Genomic DNA, 21,551 nt, shown 5'->3' with positions numbered 1-21,551 from the left:
TGTAAATGTCTGCTTACAAATCTGTTGGCTGCACGAGTGCAGGATCAGTCTCCCATGTTTGTTGGTTCATTGCCAGCACTTAGCACAATGCTGGGCATCAAGTAGATGCTTAGTAAACATTTGCTGGATACGTACAAAAGAAATAACATGAATTCAGATACTTTTATTGACAATTAATCATTACCTATTGATCAGCAACAACAGATAGCGTTCATTGAGCATGCTTAGCATTTTGTTCTATCTCCTTTGTCTCTTCTACCATAACCCACTAAAGTAGGCATTCAATTCAGTTTTATAGAGAACTGAAACCTGTATAGATTTAGAATAACTTGCCTGAAGTGACACAACTGGCTAAGTGATAAAATCAGGAAAACCCTGGTGCCTTCTAAGTAAAAAAAATAAAATCCATTTTCTTTTTTAATATTTTTTTATTTGTCCAAGTCAAGTTCTAGCTGCAGCTTGTGGGATCCTCAGCTGTGGCATGTGGGATTCAGCCCCTGACTAGGGATCTAACCCAGCCCCCGCCTCCCCCTGCCAACATCAGAAGCACACAGTTGTGGTCACTGGACCACCAAGGAAGTCCCTACAGTTCATTTTCTTAACTCCTACACCAGATGTGATGAGCTTTCTGAATTCCTTTATTCTAATAGAGACTTCACAGGCAGCAGTGGGTTTGTAACTGGAGAAGAACGCTGCTTATGTCAGTTTTCTTGAGCTGAGTCATTATCCTAGATTTATAAAGCCAACTTCCATTTGCTGGGCTTGAAGTGAAGCTCAAGACTAAACTATTTTCTTCAGTTTGGTTGGGTGTATCTTGAAAAGGTTTTCAGACAGTGAACTCCTAGGGGGTGCTGGCTGAATGCTCTGGCAGTGGGCTCTGGGGCACCTGAGGGACTTGATGGGTGGTCTCCATGGAAAGAGGGAAGCCAGAAGTCTGGGAACTGGGGTGTTGACCATGCTGTGGCAGAAGGCATTTTCCATTTTCTTTGTCATCAGTAATCCATTTGGGGAGTGGCTTTGTTTTCCAAAAATTTTAGGAATTGCCACATTGAATTGTGACCTATAGCTTGGTGGAAATTCTGACGGACTGTTGTTTGAGGGCCATTTGGGGATTTGTAGTCCATTTGTAGTCCATTTGGCCATTTGGGATTTGATGTGACTTTGGGGATTTTGATTCTGTCGTTTTGGCCTCAGCCTGTCATGTTTCTGGTGGGTTGAACAGTTAAGTGGAGTGTCTTCCTTTTGCAAGACTCTAGGCACTGGCCAGATTTCATCTTGCTTATTTTTCACTACATGTGACTTTGGCAGGAGAGTGGCAATTGTTGGCTCTTTCATAATGAGAAGGACAATGGGGACCAGAGAGGTTTATTGGCTTACCTCGGTGAAACATCCAGGTTAGAGTAAATCAAGGCCATAGGATTATGTTTGTGAGTTAGACTGTTCAGTCTTACTGGGGAAGACATGCATGTTTCATATTTAAGGATCTGTATACTTCCATATATATTCATTCTTTCATTCCACAATTAGGCTTCCCAGGTGGTACAGTGATAAAGAATCTGCTTGCCAATGCAGGAGATGCAGGAGATGCTGGTTTGATCCCTGGGTTGGGAAGATCCCCTAGAGAAGGAAATGGCAACCCATTCCAGTATTCTTGCCTGAATACTGGAATACTCCATGGACAGAGGAACCTGGAGGGCTATAGTCCATGGGTCACAGAGAGTCAGACACAACTGAGCAACTGACCAGTACTCAGCAATTATTTATGAAGATCCTACTTTGTCCTAGGAACTGGGGTTATAAAGAGAAATAAGACAGACATGATATTAAGAACTGACATTGCAGTTGAAGAGGGAGACAGAAGATGTAAACAAATACATGAATTTTTCATTTTGAATGATAATTTTCTACAGAGAAAATAAAAACAGAGGAAGTGTATGTAGAGTGCTTGGGGTGGGTGAAGGAAGGATCATCAAAAGGCTTCTTCCATGAGATTGTGACATGTAAGCTAATAGCAGAAGGATGTAAAAGGGCTAAGCTCGAGGAATCTAGGGAAGAGCACTCCAGGCAGAGGGAACAGCAAGTGCCAAGGCCCTGAGGCTAGGGTGAGAGTGTTATGTTTGAGGGTAGGAATGCTGAGTCTTTAGAGGTTTTTAAGCAGAGGAGTAATGGGATGCTCATCTTTGTGCTAAGTTATGCTAAGTCACTTCAGTCGTGTCCGACTCTGTGTGACCCCATAGACGGCAGCCACCAGGCTCCCCCGTCCCTGGGATTTTCCAGGCAAGAAGACTGGAGTGGGTTGCCATTTCCTTCTCCAATGCATGAAAGTGAAAAGTGAAAGCAAAGTCGCTCAGTCGTGTCCGACTCTTAGCAACCCCATGGACTGCAGCCTACCAGGCTCCTCCATCCATGGGATTTTCCAGGCAAGAGTACTGGAGTGGGGCGCCATTGCCTTCTCCATTGCTCATCTTTAGTATACAAGATCTCACTATTTTCCGTGCAGAGGGGAACTGAGGGAAATAAAGCATAAAACAGGGAGAACAGGAAGAGATTACTACAGGGGTTCATTAATTTGTATCAAATCTGTTGCATCATTTGATCCATTTTTACTCTGTTATTTATTTGATTTTCATGCCTGTCTTCATTGCCTTGATTTGAGCCAATTCAGCTATTTCAGTTGTTTCTTCTTCATTTCCGGATTCCAGCCAATCCCTATCCTCTCCCATTTGTTTTCTTCCAGCCTCTAGGCTTAGTTCTCATTATGCAGAGTTACATTATGCATGCTCTTCTTAAAGATCATTCTGCAATCCCCTTTGCCCCCAGAATCAAGTTCATGATCTTTAGTGTAGTAATCAACTCACCAGATTGAGTCATTCATTTGTGGGTCAGCAGATTGCTTGTTGGTGTAGCACTGGACTTAATTTATTTTTGCAGCTGATAACTCTTACCGCGTATAACCACTCATGTGAAGAGGAAAGTTAGGAACATGAAGTCCCCCTGATTCCGGATTGAACTGTTTAGAAGCTGCATGGACCGTGCTAACTAATCAGTGGGTGAGACACAGCGTTCAAGGGCCAATAAGGTATTTCCATAGCCTCCTGGTAGAGTTTGTTGACTCAATAGCTCTGGGAAGTCACTCAGCTGGATACATTTTTGTTGGAATGACTTGCATGAAAGGGACAAAAGGAGGGACCTGAACTCTAAGACAGATAAAGTCCAACCTAACCACAGACTCCCTTAACCTCTTAATGTCATTCTAGAGGGCAAAGACAGCCAGTTCTTATGAATAGAAATTATTTCATTTAAAAGGTGGAAATATCTGGTCAGAAGGAAATGCCCATTCCATGTGAGATTTATCCTAACCCTGCATCATGTTGTTCATAGGCAATAGGGCCCTGTGAGTGAAACACCCAATAACAGATGGTTAAGAAACAGAAAACTTTGTGATTATTTTCTGAGTTGAATTTGTAGACTTATAATGCAGTGATTCAACTCTGGCTGTCAGCACCCAGCAAGAATTCTGTCTTTAAGCATTTGTAGTCATGAGGCAAATATATGCTGAAGTATTTTCTAACCTAGCCTTACTAAGGACTCCTTAAACAGACGGTAGTTTCTCTAGACTGGTTTTCTGGTCTATTAGATAATCAGAGGGAAAATTTAATAAAAATTAATTTTGTTCTATCATTTCTCATTGAAGAAAATAAGATTTTTGAGGTTGCTGCCCATGATGCCAAAGGAGATAAATGAAATTTGTTTCTGCCAATTTTAAGAGCCATGCTAGAAGGTTTTTTTGGTAGAATAAGTAATCGTTTTTAAAGATATGATAGAATAGCTCAATATTTTCTGTATTTAAGGTGGGGTATAATTTTTAATGTTTATACTACAAGTGAATTATAATTTTCCACCATATTTTAAGCATAATACAAATGTTTAACTTGCAGCTATGCATTGTACAAACCATACCATAAGAAGTGCCACAGAAATCAAACACGAAAAAAGGAAAGGAAAACATATCTCTCATTTTGCCATTTTAAAAACCAGCTGTTTTAATGTTTCCTTCCAGTTAGTCAATATGTTACCTAATTTTCATAACCTAGACAAGACTTTACAATCAGGTTTTTGTTTCTAATGTTACATAAGTCTTTTTTCTCAGCCACTTTGCATTTTGAAACCCTAATGTGCCTTTACAGCAGAATTTCTAGGCGATAATGGATCTCTTCAAAAAGGTTATCTAAGTTCTGGAAGTGAAAGGTTTTCATTGCTGTTCTCAAAGTTACCATATTGTGGGTAATCTTTATTGTTTCAACTGAGACAGCAACTTGCCAGGGCCCAAACAAAGCTCCTAAGATTAACAGTCCTAGGAGAACAGGGGAAGGGTCACAATCTGTGAGTGCTAAAAAGAGGTCAATTTTCCTTTCCCGTTCTATCAAGAATACAAAGCTCTTAGCTTTTACACTGAAGGCATCGAAACTCCTGCTCAATTTAATGACAAATATAGGGAACGCACATAGGGCCTTGTGGTTTGCTGCCTTTACAAGGTACTCAATAGAAGAAAGGCCACAGTTAGCAGCATAAATTCTAGCTACTGTTGCTCAGTCATCTGTTCCATCAAGGGAAAGAACACACTGATATTAGAAGCAAGAGTGAGAGTGAGAGAGTGAAGTCGCTTAGTCGTGTCCGACTTTGTGACCCCATGGACTGTAACCTATCAGGCTCCTCGGTCCATGGAATTTTCCAGGCAAGAGTACTGGAGTGGGTTGCCATTTCCTTAGGATGGCATTAATCAAAGTGTTTGCCTGCTGTAGTAAAGGCGATCTGTATGGAGTTATATGGATCTTTTATCTGCTTTTCTCATATTTGTCCAAGGTTGTATAGAATTTCCCATGGATTTAGTATGTGCCCAATAGCAGACACCAAGAGAATTCTTCAGAAAATATTTTCTGAACTAAAATGTTTTCCTCAGAAGTGACCTGGAGGGAAAGTGATGTGGAAGAAAGGGAGGATGTGATTTGACCCCCGAGCCTGTGAGTCACAGTTCACGGTCAGAAAGCTGCAGGGCATACCCTGGTGAGGGGTTCAGTTTGATGTCTGTGGCTGTATCTACAACAAAGAAAATTAAGATGGGCTAAAGCGTGCAGGGAAGGTGGCTCTTCCCCAGTGTTTCTCACTTGGCACATAAGATAACTTTCCAGAGCTTCTATTCTATTCTTTCCACTCACTAGCCCAATGTGTTCTGGGACTGAATGTGCTAACATGCATAAGCCTTGTTAATTACGAGACGATCCTCATTGTCGTCATCTGCCTCAGTCAAGGATTACCAAATGTCCTTGGTCAATGAGGCCTGCACAAATATGGATTTTACTCCAGAATCATTTGGTTTCTTAAAAATATATATTGCTAATAACAACGTACTGGTTTTCACAGATGAGAAGACACACTGTTTATCTGGCCCTCCCTAGAGACAGGATGCAATGGCTAGGTGACAGAATACTGGGTTGTCGCATAGAAGATGAGCTGAATGGGCCAACCTTCATATTCTAACCACCGCTGGGCCTTGTCTGTTTACCTGTTTGCTCACTCACTCACTAGGCCGGTATTGGTTGACTTAATTTGGCTGGTTGTTGTTCGTTGTTCAGTTGCTCAGTCATGTCCGACTCTCTGTGACCCCATGGACTGCAGCATGCCAGGCTTCCCTGTCCTTTACTATCTGCCAGAATTGCTCAAACTCATGTCCATTGAGTTGGTGATGCCATCCAACCATCTCATCCTCTGTCGTCCCCTTCTCCTGCCTTCAATCTTTCCCAGCATCAGGGTCTTTTCTAGGCTATTTGCATGAGCTAAGGAGGCAGAATCTCAAAGAGCCTTCAATCTGTTAGAGAACACAGACATGACCTAAAAATCTCTTAATAAATGCAAAATTAAATCTGTCACGGGTGCAAAGAAGGGAGGGTACAGGGGGCTGAGAGTGCCGACTGGGGGTAGTGACCTGGTCAAGAGGTATCTCCAGAAAGAAATCACTGACCTACAGTTGAAACAAGAACAATAACATTGGTTGACAATTACCAAGTGCTTCCTATGTACCAGGCCCAGATTTTAGTGCTTTATATGGATTTTTGGTGAGTTACGGATTCATGTTAACATATAGGTGAGAAAACTCAGGCTTGGAGATAGTAAGTAACTTGTTTAGGATCATGCAGCTTGAGTAGAAATACTGGAACTCAATGTAATTGCAAAGTCTGGAGTTTTACCACTCTGTTGTACTGTCTCCTGTCTTGCTTGAGATATAACTTAAGCAGGTGAAGAGAATGCTGGGAAGGGATGCCAGGCAGGTGAACAGCTTGTGTGGAGCACAGAGGTGGGAGAGAAGAGAAGCAGGGTGGACGGGGTGATGGGGGAAGAGAAAAGAAGCATGCTGAAGAGGCTGTGAGGTGAGGCTGGGAGGTGGGCAGGGCCAGGCTGTCCGGAGCTGGGGAGCCAGGTCAGACCCTGGCACTGCCCAACAGGAAATCTCTGAAAGGTTCTAGGCAGGGGTGGATGTGATCAGACTAGCATTTTGAAAAAGTCACTCCAGCTGTAGTATAGAGCTTAGGTGAGGGCAAAGGTTGATTTGGGGAGATAAATTAAAACCCTTTAGAGGTGGCGAGGGGTTTCAGAGCAGTCAAGGTGCTGAGATAAGTTCTAACATGACTTTGGACGAAGATGTCATGTTGAGAAGGGAACAGTGGGAGGTGATGTGGCTTGGAGGGAAAGATCACACATTTGATTCAGGCTGGTTGAGTCTGAGGTATCTTTCTGAACCCAGGTGGAGTTGTCTAGCAGATCATATATATACATCAGGAGCTCAGGAAGAGCTTGGGGCAGGAGATATAAATGTGTGAGTCACCCCAGGGAGAGGTGGTAATTGCGCCCATTGGCATGGGTGAGAATAGTCTAGGGAGAGTCTTTGTTTTCATCACCCGCTCCCTGCTTTCTTTCTTCTTTCCAGCGTGTCTCTGGGTTGTATGCAGCCTTTCCCTTGCTATGTCACCTATCTGCAAACCTGTTTCCTTTGCCCCTTTCCCCATCGTCCATCCATCCTCACACTCATGTATATTCTCCATCCCCTCATCCATCTGTCTCTTCCTTCTTTCCACTCTCTAACTTGCTCCTGATGCATGCTGATTTTTCTGTTTCTTTTTCAAGGCAGCCAGTGACCCCACCCCCCCAATCCCACCCCCACCAACCCGCCCGCCCCAAGCACTAGATCCAATGGCTCATCCTGACCCAGACTATATCTCCTGGCTTCATCTTTGCATCTCACTCTTGATACCTCTTCCTTTGAACATTCTCCTGCTCTGTGTTCTCTGGCATGTGTTATCTTGACCATCAACTCTTTTCTGATTTCTCTTGTTTTCCTCAGATATAGCACTTTCTATTGGGGGTTTGGCCAAAAATTTGTTCGAGTTTTTCTGTAACAGCGTATGGAAACACCCAAACAAACTTTTTGGCCAACCCAATACTGCTACCCCATAAATGGATGCATTCCCCAGAAATGTTTTCTTCCTCCTCCTTCTGTACATGCTCCATCAGCCACCCACTTGTGTATAGCACCAAAGACATATGCTTCTAGCCAGCACGTGAATACCACAGACCCGATTGTCCAACTGTGGGCTAAACACCTCCTCTCAGCATTCTACTAGCATCCCAAACTCAGCATGGTCCGTACCAAACATTTCTTTTTCCTTTCAAGCAATTCAGTGTCCTATACTGTCTGTTTTAGCTGGGTCCCCCTTTCTTCATTCTTTTCATCCTTCTTTAGTGCTACCAGATTCAGAGCGCTGTTATCTATAGCCTGGGACCTTTGCCTTCATCTCCTACCCAGTTTTTCTTCCAGGTTTCTTCTTGTTCTGAATGAATCCTATGCATTTGCTCTAAACAAATCATGTATTCAACCCACTTCATGTCTCCTCGGCCTCAAATATTTAACAATCCTCTGTTACCCCTGAAATAGGGCTTCCCTGGTTGCTCAGCAGTAAAGAATCTACTTGTAATGCAGGAGATGCAGGAGCTGTGAGTTTGATCCCTGGGTTGGGAAGATCCCCTGGAGGAGGGTGTGGCAACCCAGTCCAGTATTTTTACCTAAAAAAAATCCCATAGACAGAGGAGCCTGGCAGGCTACAGTCCATAGGGTCAAAAAGAGTCTGACATAACTGAAGTGACTGAGCACAGCGTGGCACCATTGAAATAAGTACAGCCCCATTAGCCTAGTTTTAATGATCCCTTTCACCTGGTCCTGATGGAGTCTCCCACCTTTATCTTCTACTTCCACCTGATACACACGTTCTGAGCCAACTATGTCAGCCTCTCCTCCAGGCTGCATGATACTTGAAGGCAGACATCCGTGCTTCAGAATCCTTATATCACCTACATTCACACCTGGAACATAGTAGGTGCTCACTAAAGGTTTGGCGTGTGCAGTCTGGTGCTTCCAGGCCCTTGCTTTTACTCCTGGCCCACTTCTTACGTGAAGGGACCTCCTCTCCTTGTCTTAAGAAGGAAGATGATGTATGTACTGCTGTGCTTAGTTGAACGGTCATGTCCGACTCTTTGCAACCCCAGGGACTGTAGCCCGTCAGGCTCCTCTGTCCATGGGGATTCTCCAGGCAAGAATACTGGAGTGGGTGGTCACGCACTCCTCCAGGGGATCTTCCCAACCAAAGGATCAAACCCAGGTCTCCTTCATTGCAGGCGAATTCTTTACCATCTGAGCCACCAGGGAAGCCTAATATAATAGGGCCATTTAAAGTTGTGCATTGGGAATTCCCCGGCAGTTCAGTGGTTAGGACTCTGCACTTTCACTGCAGGGGCCAAGAATTCAATCCCTGGTTGGGAAACTAAGATCTTTCATGGCATGGCCAAAAAAATGTGCATTATATATACATAAGCTCAACTTTTAGAACTTATTACTAGCACCACTTTCTTCATGAAACCATTACTTATCCTCCTAAGAACCATCCCTTCTCTGAATCCTCAAGATATTTCTCTTTCCTTAAAAAAATTTTTTTAGGTACCAGAGTGGGATGCAGGGATATTTAAAAGGAGATATGATCCCTAGTCTGATATCTTTGTTGAGTTTGATCATTAGGTATGTTTTTATTATAAAACTTTTGATTCTAAACAGTAATATGAAGACTCATCTGCCCCATCACCAGCTGCCCACAAGCCCTTTCCAGCCATAGTTCACCCCATTGAGCTCAGGTGTTGGTCCCCTGGGCACCTAATGTGGTGCTTGCCCACACTAGTTTCTTACCATTTGTGGACATGAATTAGGTGAAGTGATGCATATTGCTGCCAATATCGCCCATCATAAGTGAAGAGTGAGTCAAAGATGGGAGCTGTGTTTATTTTGTTTCAGTTGCCAGTTTGCTTCAGTGGCTTCAGTTGCCAGAAAGTGCTAGTTACTAAGTTGTGTCTGACTCTTTGCAACCCCATGGACTGTAGCTCTCCAGGCTCCACTGTCCATTTGGAATTCTCCAGGCAAGAATACTGGAGTGGGTAGCCATTCCCTTCTCCAGGGAATCTTCCTGACCCAGAGATTGAACCCAGGTCTCCTGCATTGCAGGTGGATTCTTTTGAGCCACCAGGGAAGAGAGGGAAGGCAACACTGCCTCTCTCCCAGGACCAGTGGAAGCAGTAATGGAGCTGTGTGTCACCATGAGTAGCTATTTCTGCCACTTAATTTGGGGGATACAAGAAATGAAGCCAGTATGAAGGTAAATATTAAAGATAAATATTATGTAAGCACAAGCATGTTTCTTGTGGAGTTAATCTCTGTGTGATCTTTCATTCCCAGCCCTCTGACTCTGCCAGCCAAGCCCATGGCAGGCACTTCAAACCTATCACTATCTTGTCTCCACCACAGAGGCTGGGAAATGAGTTCTATAAAATTATACTTTGTGTTCAGAATCCTGTATTTGTGATTTGAAGTTGGTCCACTCCTCAGTCAGTTCTTGGAGGAGCTGTAATTCTTCAATCTTCCTAATTATCCCCATGGATATAAAATGTTGAGGACCTTGTAGGATCTTTCTCTAGGACATGATCCATTTCTTGCCCTTTTGAGAGATAGCCAAAATCTTAGGATGAAAAAATAACTCTTGATGAAAGGGTTCTGGACAGTTCTCCCAAAGCAGCCACTGAATTACGGGAAAAACATTTATGGGGAGAAACCACAGGGCATGGAGGCAGGGTCTAATTCAGTCATCAATAAGTCCATTGTTTCTATCTTGGGAATCTCATTTTTCCATAGAAGTTCTTTAAAAGGGCTAAAGCACTCAGAGAACCACTTCAGTTGTATATAGGGTCCCAGAGAAAGACTTGGGCAGTGAGTAGGCAGGAGAGTTTTCTGCTGATGAAGGGAGCTGAGTTAGGCATTTCCAGGGGCTTATCTGCAGGCAGGTGGACTATAGTGAGGAGGATACTCTTAGACAGGATCGGGTTTCATGTGAGGGTCAGAGGATCTAAGGAGGACCATCAACTCCAAGTAGGAAGCAAGTTACTTTTTTTTGTTTGTCCCCAGAATATTCAATTGCAAAATGAGCGTAAGAATACCTGGGCCCAGCCTTCTTAGCAAAGTTATTATGTTGATCAAACCAGAAATGAGGAAGAGGGGGAAACTAAAACTGTTATTAAGCATTTTGAGATGCTAAACGTGTTATAGAAATGGCTTTCATTTCATTTTGAAAGAGGCAATAGCATTTTCTGTTTATTAAGTGACCCATAAAATTAATGAGAAATGTTCAAATGCTCTGAGCCCTTAAGGCAGAATGAGTATGAACACAGGAACCGACAGCCTGTCTTCTGTGAATTGCTGCTGCTGCTGCTAAATCGCTTTAGTCGTGTGAATTGCTAGTGGTAGTGAAAAGAGGCCCATTTCCAGCATCTTCTTCTTAGGTTTGAAGTCTTTGCCTAAACACGATTATGCAATATTTTGGGAGTCAGTTCCAAGCTTGCTCGAGTTGCTTATGAGAGATTTTGTTTATTAAATAATTTTCTGAAATTTACCAAGTTTTAGTGACTCACGGATTCATGCAAACTTATGTCTGACATTTAGAATTATAGAATGAGGGGGGAGAGATCATCTAATTTATCCTGTGTTTTACAGGAAAGGAAACTGGGAGCCAGGAAGTCTAAATGACTTGCCTGGAAGCTGTATGCTGTGCCCATGGGAAAGCTGGGCTGGAACCCATCCTCCAACCTTCCCAGCTCAGTGTTTCTCTTCAAATACACTTTCCGTGAATACTCTGGACATATATCCTACTTTCATGGTCAAAGCTAAATCCTTGGAAGAAAGCAAGAATGAATTTTCCCCTGTGATTTCAAAATAAGAGAAACATGTTGTAATTGTAATACACCATGCTTTTAAGAATGTACAGTTCTCTGTAGAATCTGTAGGTCATAAAGTGCTTTCTAACACATTTAATCTCTGTAACAATTCAGGTGAAGATTGTTATTAATACCAGATATAGAAGAGGCTTGGTCAAGGTTTCCAAAAATCAAAATTGGGACTCAGGAAAGGTTTGAGTTTTCAATTCCATTTTAGGAGTTTTTGTTATGCTATAAGAAAGATGATACCTAAGTGCTCTTAAGTATGAGTGATCATTAGTCACGGAGAGGAGACTCCCAGATATCCCCCACTTCCTTTAGCTCCACGCTGAAGCTAGGCTCTGCCTCAGTGTATCCTAAAATGTTGACACCCACACTGCTGTGACATGCCAATTCATAGTGGACTGAGTTTTTCAGCTCATCAATCAACAAAAACTCACTTACTTGAGAAAGGCCTAGTTGAATCCACACTAGCAGTGGCAACAATAATAAAAACAGTTGATGTTTATCAGATACTTTTTTTAGATGACTTTTAAGTTATCGACTGATTTTATTTTCCCAGCAAAGCTATGACCATTATATTTCAGTTTTATAGATGAGCCACAGAGAGGGTAGGTAACCTACTTCAGGTAACACAGCTAGTAAATGGCAGGTAAGTAAAATTTGCATTTTTGTTTTTCTTATTAAAAGTGTTGGGAAGATCCCTTGGAGAAGGAAATGGCAGCCCACTCCAGTATTCTTGCATGGGAAATCCCATGGACAGAGGAGCCTGGTGGGCTACAGTCCATGGGATCGCAAAGAGCTGGACACAACTGAACGTCTAACACTTTCCTTTTCAGTATTTTCATATCGTTAACTCCAACTGTTCAATCCTTCATCTATGGTCTAAGATTCTCCCCTTACTGAAGCTCAGGTTCTCAGCTCCAAAACCACTGGGTTGAACTAGCAGTTCATTCTAGTACTATTGTCCCCGCCCCACTACTGAGGGCTTCCCTTGTGGCTCAGCTGGCAAAGAATCCGTCCATAATGTGGGAGACCTGGGTTTGATTCCTGGGGTGGGAAGAGCCTCTGGAGAAGGGAAAGGCTACCCATTCCAGTACTCTGGCCTGGAGAATTCCATGGGGTTGCAAAGAGTTGGATACAACTGAGGGACATTCACTTACATCACCTTCACCTGCCTCTGAGGCAAGAGGCAGAAGGCCCCACCCAGGGTAAAGCAATCGGACATTCATTCTCTATGGACTGAAACTCCAAGACAAGAGTAGCAGGGCAATTGAGGGGAGAAGCTAGGCCCTGCCCAGACCACATACTTCTTATTCTCCAAGTCAAGAGACCTCCCTGGCCACACATACCCAGAAAAGGCTCCTTGGAGGCCAGAGCAGAGTTTTGTCAAGGGATGTTCTACCCAGATGCCTTTTTGGTAGGATCTACCTTGACTAAGAGATGCGTGTGCACACCTGGGAGGATGCTGAGATATACCAGATATGGACTGTGAACCAGGCAAATCAAAATGATTGGTCAAAGGAAACCTGGAAGAAATATCCCATCAGAGTAATTCCAACTGCCATGAGGGTGCGAGTCAGTGACTCTCTCCCCATCTGAGTCCTCCTGTGTGACTGTCCACACGTACTCTACTTTTCCCTTCTTAATAAATGCTTTACTTGCTCCATTGCTTTCCATCTTTGTGGAAATTCTTTTCTGCAAAGCCAAAGGATCAGGGCCTATGTCACTGACCACTGGTCTAGTTGCGAGGATCTGGTGTTTTCATTGCCACAACCCAGCCCAATTTCTGGTGGGGAACCCAAGACCCACTTCAAGACATTGCAGGTCAAGGCCACTGGAGATCACCATCATATGCTCCATGAACCTAGGCTGTCCCATCACACCCCTAGTCTGCTCCACCTTATCCTACATCATGGCAAACCACTGCAGTATTCTTGCCTGGGGAATCCCATTGACAGAGAAGCCTGGTGGGCTATGTATGCTGAGGGGTGACAAAGAGTTGAACAGGACTGAGCATGCACACACACACAAACAAAAATATCCCTATTTCCAGGGATAAGCAAAAGTTACATCGTTATCGTTTGTATTTATATATAAGCATTAAGCTTACGAAATTTCCAGACATTTTAACATAGGAAAAATGGGATATAAAATATAAAATGGGATATAAAATAACCACTCCTTCTCTCCTCCCTCTGCCCTTTACTTCTTAAAATATTCGTTTGAGCAAACTCATTACTCAGTGGTAATACAAAATCCTCCCACAAAAGAATATAAAGTCCCCAATCCAACAGTTCTTTCCTTTGCCTTGACAAGTGTATACAGAGAAAACTAGGTTAAACCAACAAAAGGGCAACCTGTGATGGGGCAACAGGAAGGTGACGTCTCCAGGTAAACACCCAGGCTTGTGTACAGACTTCTGCAGAACAGATAAGGCTTGCCGCTGATATGATGCTGCGGGAGCATGTGCTGGGTGTCCTGTATTGTTTGAATTTAAAGTCTTTTTCAGCATTAACTACTGAAGGGCCACTCTCCTTGCTGCCCCTGAAGTGTTAGGTCCCAGAAATTCCGTCTTTCATTTGAGATGCCCAGCTGTGAGTTCAATGGTACACTTGGTGTAACTCGGAAATGAATCATCTCAAATGATGATTTCCTCTACTTAGAATCAATGAGCTTTCAAAAACAATTAAAGATGTTGAAATTTGTACCTTTTTATATGTGAAAGGCCTTTATGAGGTACCTTTACCAGTCCTTGAAATAAAGCCAAGTAGGGGGGCAAAAGAGAAGTTCAAATCATATAGATGGGATTGATATTGAAAGAAGTGGAAATAATTGTTTACGTATCCATTTGAAATGCCAACCAGACAGGGGTTAAGTTCCTGCCTGCGCTGCATTTTCTTCCTTATGAATTAAGCGCTAAAATATGCCCACTTCATCATTTTCCTCACACACCTAGCTCTTCCTCTATAATGCTGTGTCTCTACTTGCCTGCAGACAGAGCTCCCCATATTTTGCTTCTGACTCTAAACACCCATGATCACTCATGATGAGAGAGCATTGGTTAATGAGATGGCTGTGAGACGTTGAGAAAGTTCTGTTTGGCTTGTAAAGCCATGACTGTCTTTTATAATGGAACTTTTATCTTCTGACAGAGAGCTTGGAGCTCACATCTTTTTTTTTTTTTTTTTGCTCAGCATTTTCATTAGTGGTTGATGGTGACTACTCAAGGATTTCATTCTTCTGTCATGGAGAGCTGGGTTGAAGATGGGGAGGCAGGTGGACATTTCTTTCTCCTGCTCTGTGTGTCCCACAAGGCTTTTACAGAGCAGGGTAATAAACTATCTCCTGAAGGAGAGGAAGGTTTATCCTTATATCATGAACCTATCATTGTGGCCGACTCTCAAGGCAGATACATATACCTCACTACCGATGCAAACGTCACTTTTCCCCTTCATTTCATATGGAAATTGTCTTGTCAAATAGGAAGTTGTGTGGATGTTGAGTTAGACACAGGTCATTTCCTTTCGCTACAGAGGAGCCTGCGAAATGAGAGCCACCATGACCTTAACCTGCGTTCCAGTTCAATCAATAACCCAGAGGCCAAGGTGATCACTTGATGCAGAGTCACTACTTGACTTTTCTGCTTCATTGTGTTTACAGTTAGAGAAAAACACATCCCACAACGCAATATGTACATGCTTTCTATCAAGGATGTAGCATAAGTGTAAACAAAGTGCCCTCTTAAGTCAATATTTGCTGGGAAAAGCACAGCGTGTTCTTGGTATTATTATGGTACAAGGTTTCACAAGCTAAGAAAAACATTGAATTTGCTACATAGTTATGTACAAGTACTGTGAAGCATAACAGGAAAAAAGCAGTCTCACATTTTAATAAAATCAAATTCATACATGCTTTAATAGGCAAAAAGTTTTTTACTTACATAGACCATGGATGGAGTCTTCTGTCCCGTTTCTCATGGGGGAAAAAGCAGCTTTAAATGTTTTGTTGGAAAATACAATTGTCTTTTTTGGATTTCCATTAGATGGAAATGAATAGATGAATAATGTATATGTCTTCTGCCAATTAAAAAAAAAGGGGTCCTGTGATTTGTACAGCTGTGACTGAGAGGAGCCAATTGACACTTGAAGGCAAAGGAAGATGGAAAATGAAAGAATAAATGAGTGGAAAATTCCACAGCTCAGAATCCCAGTGCTCTCTTAAGGACAAGATTGTTACTTGAGAAGGCTCTGTTGAATTTTTGGCATTCTTGCATTATCTCACTTTGAAGATGGAATGTAAACCATGGTTTTCAGCCAGTATCACTGTTCTCTGAAGTACATTCAGTTAGATTTGCTGGGACTCTTTGGTAGTATCAATTTCCCTAAATTTAACCGAATAATAAAGGTTTCAAAAGCTTTGGGCATTCATGATCTGTCTTAGCGGAAAGAGCAGCTGCATCTTTCGGATGTCTGTGGTAAATTCTCTTTCTCTGGGACTCTGAGTGTTAACCCAGAAAGATATCCACTCATTCACAAAGCCTTTAAAGACAATTTTGGCTACTTGTATAGTCTACTGCTACTCTTAGGGAGTATTGCTGGAAGTTCATTTGCTATAGAGATCATGAGAACTGCCAACAAGTGGGCTTGGAAAAACTGGACAGGTGCTGGTTGCTGGTGACAAAGATACTTTCTTCTGTTCCTGTGGCAGAACATTTATTAAAACTTAATCTCTTCTTAATTTGTATATTTATTAAAAACAAAAACAGAGGGAAGATTCTGGGGCGGCTGTTTGTTTTTAAAGTCAAATACTCACTAAAACTTCTGGAATTTGAGTTTCTGTTCTTGTCTTTGTGTCAATAAATAGCATATATTGAAAGTTATGTTTAAACATTGATTGTTGGTCACCTTGTTTTCAACTAATTAGAGATCTGTGCCTGATCAAAAAGGTTGGTTTTAGCAGAATTGAAAGAGGCACATGTACCCCCATGTTCATTGCAGCAAGCTTTACAACAGCTAGATGTCCATCAGCAGACGAATGGATAAGGAAATTGTGGTGTGTATACACAATGGAATATTACCCAGCTATAAAAAAGAACACATTTGAGTCAGTTCCAATGAGGTGGATGAAACTGGATTATACAGAGTGAAGTAAGTCAGAAAGAGAAACACCAATACAGTGTATTAACAAATATATATGGAATTTAGAAAGATGGGAATGACAATCCTATATAAGGCAGCAAAAGAGGTTTATTGAAACAATTCTGAGAACTCTCAGAGGGTGTAAGCAAGAGTTGTCCAGGGAGGCCTTGGGAAGGGGAGGCACCATGGAACTTTAAAGAGATCATGTCAAATGACTCAGTTCTCCAGACACCAGGTTAACACCAGATTCCCAGTTCTTGGGAGAAAAAGTCTTATTAGGCCAGTGTGGGTCTGTGCCCACCTTGGATCAATGAGCTGAGGTTACAGGGGCAGGACCACACAGCTCAGACCCGGCTTCTAGGGGCCTGCCACCACCATGGGCAGGGCCCTGGGAGGGACAACTCATGTGACTGACTGTGGCTGGGCAGCTGCCGTGGAAGGCATTGAACTCAGAAATTACAGCTTTCAAGTTCTACTTGGATGCAGATATATGTATATATGTATACACACTGTATGTATACATACACATATAGTAAAAAATCAGGCGGTTTCTTACACATTCCATAGCTATGGTTAGCATAGTTGTGGGGAGAAATTATTGCAACATCAGGTCATTAGTTTTGAGAAACGTTATTTTCACTCTCCTGTCAGACGCTTCACAAGGTCATTGGAATAGACGTGTGATAAATGGGAAACAACATAGAACACATATTTAGTGAGTAAACATACAAACCAAAATGCTATGTGACATCAAAATCCAGATATGTGTATTTTCTTTGCTTCACCTATGGGTACTCAAGAGTCCTTGGTAATTCATTCTTTGATTTGATCCATCTTTTTTGACGTCCTGTTTGTGTTGTCTCTGTATTAATCATCAGGAACTCAATAATATACTGGTCATAGTTCTGGCTCCCAAAGAGTTTACAGTCTAAGAGGCAGTTTAGTTCAGTGGGTTTGAGTTGTAGGATTAGTTGTGCACCTTATAGGAGTACATTTCAGGGATATCAGCACAGTCTGGATGCCGGGAAAGTCTTTCAGAAAGAAGTGGTTCAGACAGTAAAGAATCCGCCTGTAATGCAGGAGACTTGAATGAGGTCCCTGGGTCAGGAAGATCCCCTAGAGAAGGGAATGGCTACCCACTCCAGTATTCTTGCCTAGAGAATTCCATGGACACAGGAGCCTGGTGGACAACAGTCCATGGAATCACAAAGAGTCAGACACGACTGAGAGACTACCACTTTCACTTTTCACAAGCAGAAAAAAGGTAAGAAACTGAAGAACTTGAAGCTGGGAGAGAGAACAGATAGAAAGCAATAAAAGAACATATCATCCAGAAACGTTCAAAATCCCAGAGACAATAGAAGGCATTTTTGTTTGAAGAGCTGCAATTAGAACCGTAGGGATTATGGAGAATAAGGTGGGCGATCCTTGAAGTGAGAGATAAGCAGAGGTCAAATAATGAATGGTGAGTTATGCTAGGGACTTTATATGGAGGACAATGAGAACTGATTGAAGTGTTTTAAATGGGGGCTACATGGTAATACTTTTTAATTATAAAAATTACTCTGAGGCTGAATCAGAGAAGATAAGACTAGAAGTGGGGAAATGAGTTAGGCGAATAACAGGAATGCAAGAGAGAGAGCTCCATGGGGTCACAAAGAGTTGGACGTGACTAAGCCCCTGAACTGAACTGAAGAGACAGAGCAGGGGGCTGAACCAAAGTGGTGCTAGTGGCAATGGAGAAAAGCAGATATAAACAAGAGCTCAATAGGATGTGTTGTATAAACAACTCAGACAACTCAATAACAAAAAAACAAACAACCCAATCAAAAAATGAGAGAAGACATACAGATGGCTAACATCAAAAGATGTACAACATTGCTAATCATTAGAGAAATGCAAATCAAAACTACAATGAGGTATCACCTCACTCTGGTCAGAATGACCATCATCAAAAAGTCTATACAAATAACAAATGCTGGAGAGGGTGTGGGGAAAAGAGAACCCTCTTATACTGTTGGTGGGAATGTAAATTGGTACAACTGCTACAGAAAACAGCATGGAGTTTCCTTAAAAAACTAGAAATACAGCTACCACCTGACCCAGCAATCCCACTCCTGTACATATATCCAGAAAAGATGAAAACTCTAATTTGAAAAAATACACGCATCCCAATGTTCATAGCAGCACTGTTCACAAGAGCTAAGACATGGAAGCAGCCAGTTTATCAACAGATGAAAAGGTGAAGAAGATGCATGTGTGTGAGAGACACACACAGTGGAATATTAGTGTTAGTCGCTTCTGTCATGTCTGACTCTTCGCGAACCCGTGGACGTTAGCCTACCAGGCTCCTCTGTCCATGAGATTTTCCAGGCAAGAATACTGGAGGGGGTTGCCATTTCCTTCTCCAGGGGATCCTCCCAATGCAGGAACCCAGGTCTCCTGCACTGCAGGCATTACTCAACCATAAAAAGAAAATAATAATGCCATTTTCAGCAATTTGGATGGAACTAAAGATTATCATATTAAGTGAAGTAAGCTAGACTGAGAAAAAAATATTATATGATACAGCTTATATGTGGAATCTAAAATAATGATATAAATGAGCTAATTTACAAAATGGAAACAGACCCACAAACATAGAAAACAAACTTATGGTTGCCAGAGGGGAAAGAGGGGATAGGGATAAATTGGGACGTGGGTTTAACAGATAACACACTACCATATGTGAAACAGGTAAACAACAAGGATTTACTCTACAGCACAGGGAACTATATTCAAAATCTTGTAATAAACTATAATGGAAAAGAATAAAAAGAATACACATATATATGTAACTGAATCCCTTTGCTGTACACCTGAAACTAACACAATATTATAAATGAATTATACTTCAATAAAAACTTTAAAAAATAGTGTATTGTTTGATGAGAAATGGGTAGTGAGGAATAAAGAGTGGGACAAGGACAGATTCAGGCTCCTGGTATGAACAACCCAGTGAACAACAGAGTCGGTCTCTGAAACGGGGAGGGGCAAGACAGGGAGGATAGTGAGTTCTGTGTGGTGAGTTCTGGCATGGTATGCTTTAAATGATCATGTGATAGCAAGTAGAGGTTTTCAGTAGTCTTCACAACTTGATGATCAGGAAGAGGATGTGAGATAGAGATGTAGTTTAGGGAATTAGAAGAGTATACAGAAGTGCACTGAGAGCAGTGTTAGAGGGAGCTGTTGCTTCTCTTGGTCTTCATAGTCTTTATGGGGAAAGAGTGTTGGGAGCTTCTGACATCAGTATCTTTGAGAACAATCCCTGATGAGACTGAGGCAAACCTAAACTTGTCAGGAAACCCTCCATCTGCAAGGTAAATTTCTGGTGATGCAAAGGCAAAGAAGAAATTTCTCTTTCTTCACAGAGCACTGTGCATGCTCAAGTGAATTACTAAGAATGAAAAAATACCTCTAATGTGTGTTCTCTACCCATACGCATGGAACATTGATTGATAATCTGGACAAACTAACTTCTCGCACAAGGGCTGGAATCAGCACGGTTGGAATGCTGATCAGGTGGCCAAGGTAAGTTCCCTGATGAGATTATATTTTATCTTCATCCCTTATAGACTCAGATCCTTGACCTGGAGCCCAGCAAGTGCTCAGGAAACATTCATTAATTGTATCGAGGTTCTTCCGCAGAACAGCTTCATATTCTAGGGATTCCTTCTTGTGCTGTCCAATCACTTCTGATTTCTCAGTGTGGAGTGAGGATGTCCAGGACGGTGGATGGAGTAAGGATGGTCCAGATACTTTTTTGTGAAGCCTATATTTTTCAGGTATAGAGTGCTTAGAAATTTTTTGACCTTTTAGGGCCCCCAAACTGTGAAAAGCCCCCCTTAACATTCTATCAACAAATATTCACCCTCATTTTTTTTGTTATTTTTTTTTGGTGACTTCCTTAGGTAAACTAATTTTAAAACATACTGGTTAAAGGTTATAGCCGGGCTTCTCAGGTGGCACTAGGGGTAAAGAACCTTCCTGTCAATGCAGGACATATAAGAGACATAGGTTTGATCCTTGGGTCAGGAAGATCCCCTGGAGGAGGGCATGGCAACTCACTTGAGTATTCTTGCCTGGAAAATCCCATGGACAGAGAAGCTTGGTAGGCTATACAGTCTGTGGGATAACAAAGAGTCGGACATGACTGAATCAGCTAAGCACGATGCAAAGGTTGTAGCCAGGGCAGGAAATAGCATTAATGGCCATATCGGTTAGGATTCATCTGATTACAAGTAATAGAATATCTGACCCAAAGTAGCTTAGGCAAGGCAAATATGTGATTTCGGGTATGACTTTAAATAGGACTCAGTGGTGCAGCCATGGAGAGTTACTCTTGTAAATTTTGATTCCACTTCCTCTGGGCTGAATTCATTTTCAGGAGAAATCTTCTTTCAGGGTTGCAAGATATACGCTAGGAACTACGAAATCCTTCCAAGCTGAAATTCTGCAGAAAAAGTGAGAGTCCTTACTGTAGCATCTCCTACTGAAGTGTTATTGGCTTTGATAGGGTTATTTGACCACTGTAACCCTGTCATTATGATTCAGAGAACAGGAAACACTGATTAGCTTGGTCTTATGAGTCTGGTCTACTATTAGTTTAGTGGAGCAAAAGACCTGGTCCTGGTTTTATGCTCTGCTCTGAGCCCAGAGTATATGGGCTGGTTTGGAAAGATGTGTTGTTTCCCAGGTGGGTATCTGGGTTCAGTTACCAGGAGAAATGTGAATGAAGGCCAAGTGGCAAGAACAACTGATGGCATGTAATCCACCATTTTCTTTCTTGCACCCATGGCAGACATTGATCATCAGTCATGGTACTTTTTCTCACTGTACTTGGACATGGCTTTATCAGTGCAGTGCTGTAGCCTCTAACAATCCAGCAGAGTTACTGAGCAAGGCAAAAATGCAAAAAGATACTTGGAAATTCCTGGATAAAGCTGTCCTTTTCCTTATCAGTAAATCAAGACAGAAACAGACTAAAAGAATTCTATAGTAAGGTCAAAATTA

The 21,551-nt window shown here is 42.1% G+C and overlaps 1 long non-coding RNA gene across 1 annotated transcript in view; it reads right to left on the bottom strand.

The window, feature by feature from the left end:
• LOC133247490 (uncharacterized) overlaps positions 1–16,029 on the bottom strand; it is a 43,171-nt gene extending 27,142 nt beyond the window's left edge. The window contains exon 1 of the long non-coding RNA XR_009736408.1: positions 15,302–16,029. This is a non-coding gene — a long non-coding RNA (uncharacterized LOC133247490). The remainder of the gene's footprint in view (positions 1–15,301) is intronic.
• Positions 16,030–21,551: the final 5,522 nt, after the last annotated feature.

Source organism: Bos javanicus, chromosome 5 (genome assembly GCF_032452875.1).
Source record: "Bos javanicus breed banteng chromosome 5, ARS-OSU_banteng_1.0, whole genome shotgun sequence".
NCBI classification, from domain to species: domain Eukaryota; kingdom Metazoa; phylum Chordata; class Mammalia; order Artiodactyla; family Bovidae; genus Bos; species Bos javanicus.
The sequence above is the reverse complement of the archived record's forward strand: the minus strand, read 5'-3'. Positions and strand labels throughout refer to the sequence as shown.